This window comes from Carassius auratus, chromosome 17 (genome assembly GCF_003368295.1).
Source record: "Carassius auratus strain Wakin chromosome 17, ASM336829v1, whole genome shotgun sequence".
NCBI lineage: Eukaryota > Metazoa > Chordata > Actinopteri > Cypriniformes > Cyprinidae > Carassius > Carassius auratus.
Window position 1 is genome coordinate 2,218,018 of NC_039259.1, and position 11,656 is coordinate 2,229,673.

At 38.1% G+C, this 11,656-nt stretch overlaps 1 pseudogene; it reads left to right on the plus strand.

The window, feature by feature from the left end:
- Positions 1-11,302, plus strand: part of LOC113116963 (EARP-interacting protein homolog) — a 44,791-nt pseudogene extending 33,489 nt beyond the window's left edge.
- The last annotated feature ends 354 nt before the right edge of the window (positions 11,303-11,656 follow it).

Sequence of the window (11,656 nt, forward strand, 5' to 3'; positions counted from 1 at the left end):
ACACACACACACACACACATACACACACTCATCAGCCTCCCCCATCCGCTCATCCCTCTGTTCTCCAGAACAGCTCAGGTTGATGTGTTTATCACCACGCTGCGTCTGCCAGTGTTTTATTCGGATATCGCTGAATCCCACAAACAGAAAAGGAGGCGAGAAGCAGCCTCCTAGCTCACGTCTGCATGTACCTGGGGCGTTTTCTCCAAAGAAACAAGCGTCCTCAAACAAACTGGCTGAGAAAATAATCAACAGCACACTCTTAAATATGATGGTTCTTTATTGGCGTTGATGGTGTCATGAAGAACCTTTAAAATCGTGAAACTTTTGCATTGCACAGAACGTTCTTTATAGTAAAAAAATATTTAGCATAGTTTGGATAATTTTTATTTTAAGAACTTTTCACTTAAAAAAAATGTTTCTATGGCATTCGCTGCAATTTTTTTTTTTTTTAAATGCCATTTTTAAGAAAAAAAATATAGCAAAATATGAGATTAAATAGTGCTTCTTAATTGTGTGACAGTTTGTTTTATTGCTGTGTTTTAGGACAATAGATGGGATTTTTCAGGACACATGTGAGAGATACATTTATAACTACTAGACTATGTAAATGTTAATGATGATTGGATAATAACATCATTGAAATGTTTAAAGCATTGTTAATTATGACCAGCTGTGTGGCTGGCACTGTTTGCCCAGACTGGACTGACAGAATACAAACTAATTTTATCTATGGGATGCTACTGTAGATATAATAAAGTAGAACTAGCTAGTGGGTAAAAATCACTTCTATAGAGCTTAGAGAAACAAGTGTGCAGCAATATGTGGAATCTTGTTTTTGAACTTCAATTTTTGTTTTAATAAAGGCTTGAAAAGAAGGAGTAGGAATAAAGGAGTTTTTAATAAACATAAACACACTTTGACCATTCAAACATAGCATTACGGGAGAACAGAATGGGCTCAAACTAAGACAGGGCAGATAACAAGAGGCAGACAGGTAATGAGGATGACTAAAAACCAGAAACAGGTGATCTTTATGAAGAAGATTAACTAAACAGGAGCGTACTTGATCTAAATGGAAACCAACATGTGACATTATGATATTATGCCTTTTAATTAAAAATGTATCAGAATTAATAGAGTTTATGCTCAAATCAAAAAAACACATATTTGCCATATAAGGAAAGAAAAATTAACCTAATTCAAAGCAAAAAGGTTGTTTTTTTATGCTGTTGGTATATATACATATATATATATATATATGTTTTGTTTTAAAACATGCATTTATTTAATTTTGATATATTTTTCTTTGGTAATTTTGGTTCTCTGGTAAATGGATCATGATTTAGGAATGTTATAGATATCTGAAAAACAAGACAAAAATACTAAATAAGAACATCATGCTCAATAATAAGCTAAAATATATAGCACAGAAATATACAGTATGTGCTTTAGCATTAAGCATACTTATATTTAAGATTTCTCACTGTGAACTTTTTAGTGAGCTTATTGGAATGCATTTTGTGTTTCTTCTAATTAGCAAAGGAAAAATGTGATACTGCTTTACCATTTAAGTGAAAGAAATAATTTTAAAAAGTAGTATCATTCAAATAAAGATGCTCCCTACTGTTTTTAAGTGTGTTTATCATGCATTAAAATGTCTGATAAGCAGATGATCAAAAGATGGATCAATGTGTTATTGTTTAGTCGCTCAGACTGGTGTTTGTGCTGGAATATTGAATCTGTTTTCTCTGTGGTCAGTGAGCTACAGCACAGCAACAAACCCTAAAAAAAATCAGCAGGAGAGGTTCAAAGTACTGGGAAATCTGCTTCTCAACAGTCTTGTACTTTTTTTCTTTTTCTTGCATTTTTTGCTTCAAATAAAGTTGTGAATGACCTCATAGGAGGTTGGTTTGGTTCGTGGCATATAATGCTTTAAAAAAGACAACTTTTTATTATTTTAAAAGCCTATGAAATGGCTGATACTTCCAGAAGCAAGGTCACTGAAAAACTGATCGATTCTCCTCCCACAGATCTCGAGCAGCACCACTCTGGAGGGTAAAGGGCAGCTGAGGTTCACAGCAGGCAAGTGAAGCCCACATCACAACAGCACACAGCACACGGCCATCCGAGGCTGGGACCTGCCGAGCATGAGGTACGACGTGAGGAGCCTCATTCACATACACGCAAGTTAATACTTTTATTCAACAAGAATGCGTTAAATTGTTTAAAAGTGACATTAAAGACATTTATAATGCTATAAATGTTTCTGTGTCAAATAAATTCTGTTCCTTTGAACTTTCTATTCATCAAATAATCTTGAAAAATTAAATATATCATGGTTTCCCCAAAATATGCAGCAGCCCAACTGTTTTCAACAGTAATGAAAACAAATCAGCCTTATAGAAGGATTTCTGAAGGATCATGTGACACTGAAGAATATAATAATGATGAATAATGATGCTGAAAATCCAGAGCAATAAATCACATTTAAACATATATTAGCATAGACACTTTTTTGTAAATGTAATAATATTTCACAATGTTACTGTTTTTTTACTGCGTTTTTGATCAAATAAATACAGGCTTGTTGACTTATTTTCAAAATATGAACAAGTTTGAACACTAGTGCACATGGTAATTTGTAGTAGTTCTTACCAGAAATCCATGTTATCATCGTGTCTGGGAATGCATTATGATACACCCTGTACACATAAACATGGTTATGACTCTACACTCCTATATTCTAGGTTATTCGAAAAAGTACTATTTCTCTTACTTATTTTTAGCATTACATGATGAATGTCATAACAAGAGTAATCTGTCATATTTCCATCCGTAATGTAGTTTATATCAAACTATGTATTAAACCTACAATGTTGAGATAACTTCAGAATGATCATTGTATAACGTTGAGGGAGGATCCTCTGGTATAAAGTGCAGTCTGTGATAGATTGAGGTCGTATGATAACTGTTGAGTGAGAATATGCCCTGCAGTTTGATTGCACTGATTTCAGGAGACATCAGCACATTCATTTACAGCTCAGTGAGGAAGGTGTTAAAGGGAAAAGCTTCATCAAAAGTTTCAGCATAAATGCATTCTCTCTCTCTCTCTCTCTAAGAATAATGTCAAATATGTCCAAAGGTACATTCATTTACTTTGCTCTTGATGGTGATGGACAACTTCTGTCATCTGTATATTCCAGATGAAGTTTTTCAATGGTAATGAGAAACAGTATGTATACGTTCTATATGTTATTTTCCATTATAGGTCAAAACCTGTTCATTTAAAGAATTTTTTGGTTGCTTCATCAACCAGTATTGGCTCCAATAAAAAGACACATGTGGGTGTTAGTAATTGCAATCACTAGGAACCTTTAGATTACACATACAGTACTAAAATTATTCAGTGGTTCATTAAGTGATTTATAATCAAACAGAATCAGTTTGATTGATTTGAATTACAACAGTCAGTCAAACTGTATTTGTTTAGCATTTCTAATAATTAAACAACAGCATTTATATGGCAAAATAATTTGATATGCCATTTTTTATTGAATATAATAAAATAAAAAGTTATAACATGTAATACACACAATGTTCTCGTCATGATCTGGTCATTATTGAAGCCACGGGTAACCCGCTGGTCGGGTTGGGGCGGGTAAAGAAATGATTACTTTATTTGCAGAGTGGGTTGGGGCGGGTCATTAAAAAATAAAAATAAAAAAAACATGTTGCGTGCAATTCCCAAAAATTTTTTTGTAATAAGTTATGTTCAACTACACAATCAGTTAAAAGGATTAAAAAGTAATTTATTTATTTTCAGTAATTTATCAAAATATATATTAAAAAAGTTTGCGGCATTGTTAAAATAAGCTGTGCTAAATGTATTAAACAAAATGTGTTTTTTAGAGAGATAAAATCAAATGTCACGCAGCCTATCAATAAGTATTTAACACAGGAACACAGGAGACGAGAGATCCAAGAGCAGTGAAGTTTATTGGGTAATCCAAAAATTAGAATCAAACAAGCTGGGGGTCATATCCAAAAATCAGTCCAAATCCAAACAAACAAACAAACAAACAGGAACAGGAACTTGAAAATACAAGGAACACAAGGAAACCAGGTGACGGAAAAGTCAGGACTGTTACCTGTCGGTAATTTGGACAAGGGAATGAAATGTGCCGCCTTCGAGAACCGGTCCACTACGGTCAAAATGACCGTCATGCCATTAGAGGGCGGTAACGAAATCTAGAGCGATATGGGACCAGGGTCTCGAAGGGACAGACAGCGGTTGAAGAAGCCCTAATCAGGAGGTCGGTTAGATGACTTACCACTGGCACAAACTGAGCAAGCCAAAACAAAATCACGAACATCGCAAGCCATACGTGGCCACCTGAATCGTTGTCTAACCAACCCATTAGTTCTACTTATCCCTGGGTGACAAGCCACATTAGAACAATGACCCCACTGAACAACTTCGGACCTTAACTCCTCCGGCACAAATAAGCGGTTCGGTGGGCAACCGGACGGAGGCGTTACCCCTTCTAAGGCCGTCTTGACCTTCGAATCGACCTCCCATACGAGTGCTGAGACCACTAATTTCTCAGGCAAAATATGGATGGGGAGAGACACAGGAAGGACAGGAATGTTCAGGTGAAGAATCAAAGAAATTACCATCAGCTCCGGAGTCCAGAAGGGCTTGAAACTCATGATGTTGATTCTTCCACCGCAGTCTCATCGGAAGGAGGGTCGATGATGTTGGTGAGGACTTCTCAGCGGAGATCCCACCCGATAGTAACCTCAAGTTTACTACCGGGCTGGCTCTTTTAACCGGGCATGAGTTGATGTTATGATTTGAGCCTCCACAGTACAAACACAGTCCTTGGGACCTCCTCCGTTCCCTCTCCCTCCGGGACAGCCGAGCTCTACTCACCTGCATGGGCTTGTGGTCGTCGACAGAACCGACCATGTTCTCTCGACTCAAGTGCCCCCTAACAGGAGAGATGGTAGATCTAGAAGGACTTGGTTGGTGGCCCAGGTGATTAAACCTTGCGTCAACTCGTAACGCCAGTTCTATGAGTCCGTTGAGAGTAGGGGGCAGCTCGAGGAGGTCGATCTCCTGCTGGACACGGTCGGATAACCCATGCAGGAATCTATCCCACTGCGCCGCCTCGTTCCACTGGCACGCGGCCGCCAGGGTTCGGAACTCGATGGAGTAGTCGGTGAGGTAAGAAGATCCTTGCCGGAGTTCCTCCCTGCCGGTCGCGGCCTGGTCGAAGACTCTTTTCATCTCCTCAGAGAGGGCATGGAACGAGGCACAACACGGGTGTTGATTCTCCCACACCGCCGTCCCCCATAAGGCAGCCTTGCCAGACAGTAGTGTGAGCGTAAACGCTACTTTAGACTCTTCAGTAGTGAAGGTGCGGGGCTGTAGGGTGAAATGCATCGAATACTTGGTTAGAAAGGTTCTACAAAACGCTGGCTCACCCGCATAGTTCTCCGGCGCCGGAAGTCACGGCTCTGGCCTGAAGTGGTCCCGGGGAATCTCCCGGGGGATGGACGGCGCAGGCACAGTGGGAGATTTGAGCTGATGGATACGCTGGGTGAGCTCTGACACCTGTGCCACCAGCGCTCGGATAGCGCGTCAGGTGTTAGAGGTGCTTTCCTGCTGCTGATCCATGCGTTGACCACTGTGATGCATAACATCTGTGAAGGTGTTGGTGCTCGCTGCTTCCATGGTGGTGAGATCGTTATGTGACGGTGGGTGAAAGGACAGTCTGGAAGCAAATGCAAGTTTACTAATTTAATGAGAAGATATAGAATGAGTACATAAACAAACAATGACAATGAGACAGCGACACTCAGAGGGGATGGTGAAGAGGTGAGGAATCCAGCTGACGGCGGAGAGAAGGTGAGGCATCCGGATGATGACGGCGTGAGGCAGCAGGAGAGGATGGCACAGGAACTGCGGGGAATGGAGCCGAAGGTAGATGTCCTTGGCTGAGTGAACGTGCGGAGAGTGGATGAGGTTCTAGGGAAACACAGACATCCAAACACAAACAACACTGAGAGCCAGAAGAACAGGGTAACCACATCAAACATTAAACAACGATCTCACAAACACAAGACGTGAGACAAGCCAATATAGTGGATGAGTAATGAGTGGCAGCTGTTGCTGATACAGTTAACGGAGACGGCCACAAACTAATCAGTGCAGACGCGGAACACACAGAATTCACCACAAAGTGCAAACACCCTGAGATCACGGTTTACCAACCGTGACAATGCCAAATTATTATTTACGATCACGTTCCAATATCCACGTACAACAAAATGTTTTGCATAACATCTGTAATAACACTTAACAGCACATATTTTATTACGTATTTAAACTGAGCAGTGTTTTTTTTCTGTTTGTTTGACCGTATTTTATTATGGTAATGAACAGGCTGTATTGTTAAAGTAGCATAGCTTAACTTGATTTTTTCTCTTCTAACAGTGGGAGCAACTTCTCCTTTTAGTCATAAAGAGCATAATCAGAATTCTAACGGTTTGCCTTTATTTGTGTACATTCACAATAAAAACAAACCTTTGTGCATTATTTTTAACGGGTCACAGACACTTATCCTTTCTAATTTAATTAATCTCTAATTTAAAATAATCTTGTCAGTTAATAATCGGTTAACGAGTGTCGGTTGTCGGTTAGGAAAAATAACCGAAATGAACATCCCTAATTTGAATATATATTTTCATATTTTATTAGTGGACCCCGCGGGTAACCACCATTTAAAATAACAATTAAAAAGTTAAAATAAAATTAAATATGTAATAATAATGTATAATGTTATGAATATATCATGCTAATATAATTGATGGATTCTTACCGTAATTGTGATAAAAAATTTAAATATTGAAATAAAAGGGTTAAAAAGTATAACAATTTTATTTTTTAATTAGAATTGTATTTATTTATTATTATTATTATTTATCCTCTTCAGGCTGCTTTTGTGTGTGTGTGTGTGTGTGTGTGTGTGTGTGTGACATCTTTACTGCAAAAAAATGTGAGCCACACACGTCAGTGTTTTTACACCGGATGTCTTCGCAGTGTGTCAAACATCCACAGACTGTCTCCTGACCTTTTAACTTTCTTGCTGTCTATCGAATAACCCGTAGCCTTCAGAAAGTGCCATTTCCTGCAGAGTGTTTAAGAGCTGTTTGAAACCCACATGCTCTTAAACTGTCTTCCTCGTAGACGGAGGCAGACGTCAGGTCTCGAGCCCTACCATTCAGCTGTCATGTGCCTGGCTGTTGCCATGGAAACAGAGGTCCGGCTCCGCAGACCGATCCGCTCAGCCACGGCCATTTATCAGCCGGCCTTGCCTCGCTGCAGTGCAGAACTGGAGCTCAGAATGACTTCTGCGGCCAGGAGAGGGATGCAGATTGGCCTGCGCCTGTCCGCAGGCTTATGGATCAACACAACTAATCTCTGTCTGATTTTGTGTGGCGGGTGCTCACCCAGGCTTTGCCCATTTTGCCAATTTCACATTTACAAGCATGAAGGACTCAGGAGCAGCACAGCTAACCTCATTTCTTGCTCCACTTCCTTGGCTGGGTCGGTGCTGGCTGTGGCTCAGGATGCGTCCCCTGCTCCTTAACCATGAGAGGGAGAAAGTTTGCAACCTGTCCGTCTGTTAAAAGTCTCCTTTGTCACGTCTGCGTGGTTTGAGAGGCCAACGAGAGGGCATGCGACAATATCAGCATAGAGTCTGGCCATTTGTCAAGAGCAACCTATAAAACCCTTTTTTAAGGGGCATTACCATTTACTGTGTAAGGGATAGTCCAGCTAAAGTTAAAACTCTGTCAACATTTACTGAACACAAAAGAAGATATTATGAAGGATGTGTAAACAAGCAGCTGGTCCCTGTTGACTTCATAGTCAATGGGGAATGGAAATTAGTTCCTAAATTTTCTTCTTTTGTTCTTGGTTTTAATTATTTTGGTACATTTTATAACCGCTATCACAAGACAATTCATGTAATATATTATGTATTTCTCCAAATAATTTCTTTCTGCGTTAAGTCATACTTACGTAAGGAAAAAAAAAATGGTCACACTTTATATTTAGTGGTATAACTCCTATGTACTAACATGAAATATCTACAAGACTATGGATTTACTTCATAACTGCATGTTGTTCTGGACAATTCACACTTTTACTGCTAATTAACTGTATTTGCTGTAGGGTTGGGTTTTAATAGTAAGGCTAGGGCTATTGTTAGGATTATAAGGGTTTTGTAATACAATTAGGGATGAAGTTAACAGTACTGTACAAATAAATGCAAATACTTTAAATGTAAACCTTTTCGATTAGGGAGCACATGGTATTCACTGTGAAGTACTAATAAACTGCCAGTATGCTAATACTATGAATGCTAATTAATAATGAGTTATAGCAGCTAGTTAACATTGAATATGTGTTCTGTAGTATTACCATAAATACAGTCAACCAAAATGTGCATAACACATATATTGCATCAAATGGTTGAGTACTAGTACTAGTATATAAGCAATACAGTGTGACTGAAAATTTGTTTTTACATGAATTAAATAATAATTTAATTTTTAATGGCATAATTTTAAGTGAGTGTGTGAGGAACTAAATCACTATCATCTTTCTGTAAATGCCATTCATTGAGTGCACTAAACACCCTTTCAGTCACAATTCTGAGAAAGATTTGATGGTCGATTAAGTCACTTGATTTTGATTTTTGTTCCTGATATAACCTGTGCACCTCAACTCTTGGAGTTTATTTTACATTCTTATAATCAACTTTTGTGTGAAAAATGTAAGAGAGGGTCAGTGTGGCTGTCGGTCAACACACTGTGGCTGTGCTGAAAATGTCTGAAGACATGATAAGATGATGGAATTAAGGCTACAACAAATAATCAAAAGACTCATAAAAAAATCAATAATGATGATCAACAATAAATTTCATTATGAATTAAAGCTGCAAGCAGCATTGAAAGGGATCTTGCACCTGGACTCACCGCCTCTCGGTGGCTTTAGGAAAACAGTGAATGGTCAGTGATATACATTTAAAGTGGGACATATAGGAGGAATATGTCAGACATTTATATGTGCCAAACTTCTTGCTGCCAGCTGGTGGCATTATGACTATAACTGAATATTTGCATGTAGATGTCTTCAAACCAGGACTTCATCAAACATATAAAGTTTGGTGCAGATTGAACATGGTATGTTTGAGTTACTCTAAAACATGACATATCCTTTTGCCACAGGTGGCACTTTAATTATAAGTGTATATTGCCTTTAGATGTATTCAGGCCAGGACTCTTACCAAACAAGTCTAGTGCAGATTGGACATTGAATATTTAAGTTAGTGTAAAAAAAAGTAATTTTCTTTTGACAGGAGATGGCTCTATAACAGAATATTGACCTTTATATGTATTTAAGCTTGGACTCTTATCAAACGTGTGAATTTTGGGGCAGATTGGACATTTATAGTTACAACAACTTCAATTCTAATGGTGAGACATTGAATTTTGTCACACTGTCATGGACAGTATTTTAACGAAAACTCAAGATATTTTCAATTAAACATTGCAAAGGTCTTTAGAGTAGACTGACCAAATATATTGTTGATGTCATTAAATCTCTAGGAGGAGTTTGTTAGAGCATAAAACATGCCACTTCCTGTTTGCAGCAGGAGGCGCTATGACTATATCTGAATATGTTTTGAGCATATTTAGGCCCACAAAAATGCGATTCATTTTGGAATTCCAAGCAATTCCAGTAGGGTCCTCGCACCAACAGTGCTCTGGCCCTAATTAGTTGGGTCTGTGTAGAATTAAAGGACCTTCACAAGTAATGAAAATAAAAATGTACTTTTATATTAAAATCTTCAATGAATGACATATTTTTTCACATGGCCAGATTGCCGTGTCTTTGATAGATTATTTATATGTTGTATAGGTTAACTGTTATCTGTGCATGTGATGAAATCATAATATCATCACTAGTACAATTCTTATTTCACTGTTGACAGAAAATGAGAAAATAAAAAATGACCAAAGGTTTGTTGTCGATCAATAGCTAAACCATATTTGACTGAAATCTTACATAGAATAAATAAAATACTTCCTGATTACTGTAGTTTAAAATGTATAGAAGGAGAGTACTGAGCTAGATATAGAATAACAGTAAGACAATATAGTTTTTAAATTGTAAAAAAAAAAAAAGAAAGAATTGTCCGATTAATCAATTGGCATAATAATTGTCAAATCGATTGATTTTCAAACTAGCTTTTAGTTGCATCCCTAGAGAGTGCAGAGAAAGCTGTGGAATAACAACATATTTCACTTATAAAATAAGAAAATATATATTTGACAACTTAAGATTTTGATGGAAGAAGTAATTGTCCGATTATTTGATTGCCATAAGATTAGTTAGTTGCAGCCCTAGATGGCATATTGATGTCCTCTGCCATTGAGTTAATATTTCCACTCAATAAAACAAGACTCTCGATGTTAACATGGCTCTCGAGCGGCTGAGTTAGACTTGTCTCGAATGGAGACTTAATTGAATCTCCATACACTCTCACATGTCAAATATTTCACTTCCTGTTTTAATGAGATTTTTAATTAGGGTGTTAATTGTCTAATGAGTGTGTGGCAAGATAGCCGGCTAATGGGAGTAAAAAAATCCAGACGTGATGGTGTAGTAATGTGTCTGGACTGTGTTTAGTCCATACAGATGAGCCTGAGGTCCTCTAAAGCACACACTCACAGAGACACACACACAGAGCACCTTTACGAGGTTTACAATCACCTTGCGAGAGGACGCCAGCAGCCTGTGCTTTATGGCTTGTCACACTTTTACACGCCGCTTGATGGAGGTTTGACCTTCAGACCCAGACGCTCGTGCTGCTTTTGATTCATGAGAAACGCTCTATACTTATCTCTCTCTTTCCCACTCTGTCTGTTCCTCTCATTCTCTTCTGTGCTTCTCTCTCCATTGTTCGTTTGCTTTCTTGTCTGTGTTGGTCTGAGTGTGTGATGTGATGTTTTTTTTGCTCACAGTCAGATCTACTGCATTGAAAATGCTCATGGGCAGCTGGTGCGAGACTTGGACTTCAACCCCAACGAGCAGTATTACCTGACCAGCTGCGGGGACGACTGTAAAGTCAAGTTCTGGGACGTGCGTCACATCAACGAACCCGTCAAGTGTCTGGAGGAGCACTCTCACTTAAAAAAAAAAATATAATAAAAACATAAAAAAATATTGTGGTATATTATTACACTTTAAAATGACTCTTTTGTATTTGAATATATATCTGTGATGCACAGCTGTATTTTCAGCATCATTCCTACAGTCTTCAGTGTCATATGATGATTTTCTGCTCAGTTATATTGGTGCTCAATTATTAACAATGGTCCTTTTTGTTATCAATATTGAAAACAATTATGGCTGTGTAACATTTATGTAGAAATCGTAATGAATTATTTTTTCAGGATTCTTGTTTTAAAACATATCTACTTACCCCATACAGTTGAATGGTAGTGTATCACAGTCTCCCCAATAATATTGTGCAGCACAACTGTTTTCAACATTGGTAATAATCAGAAATGTTTC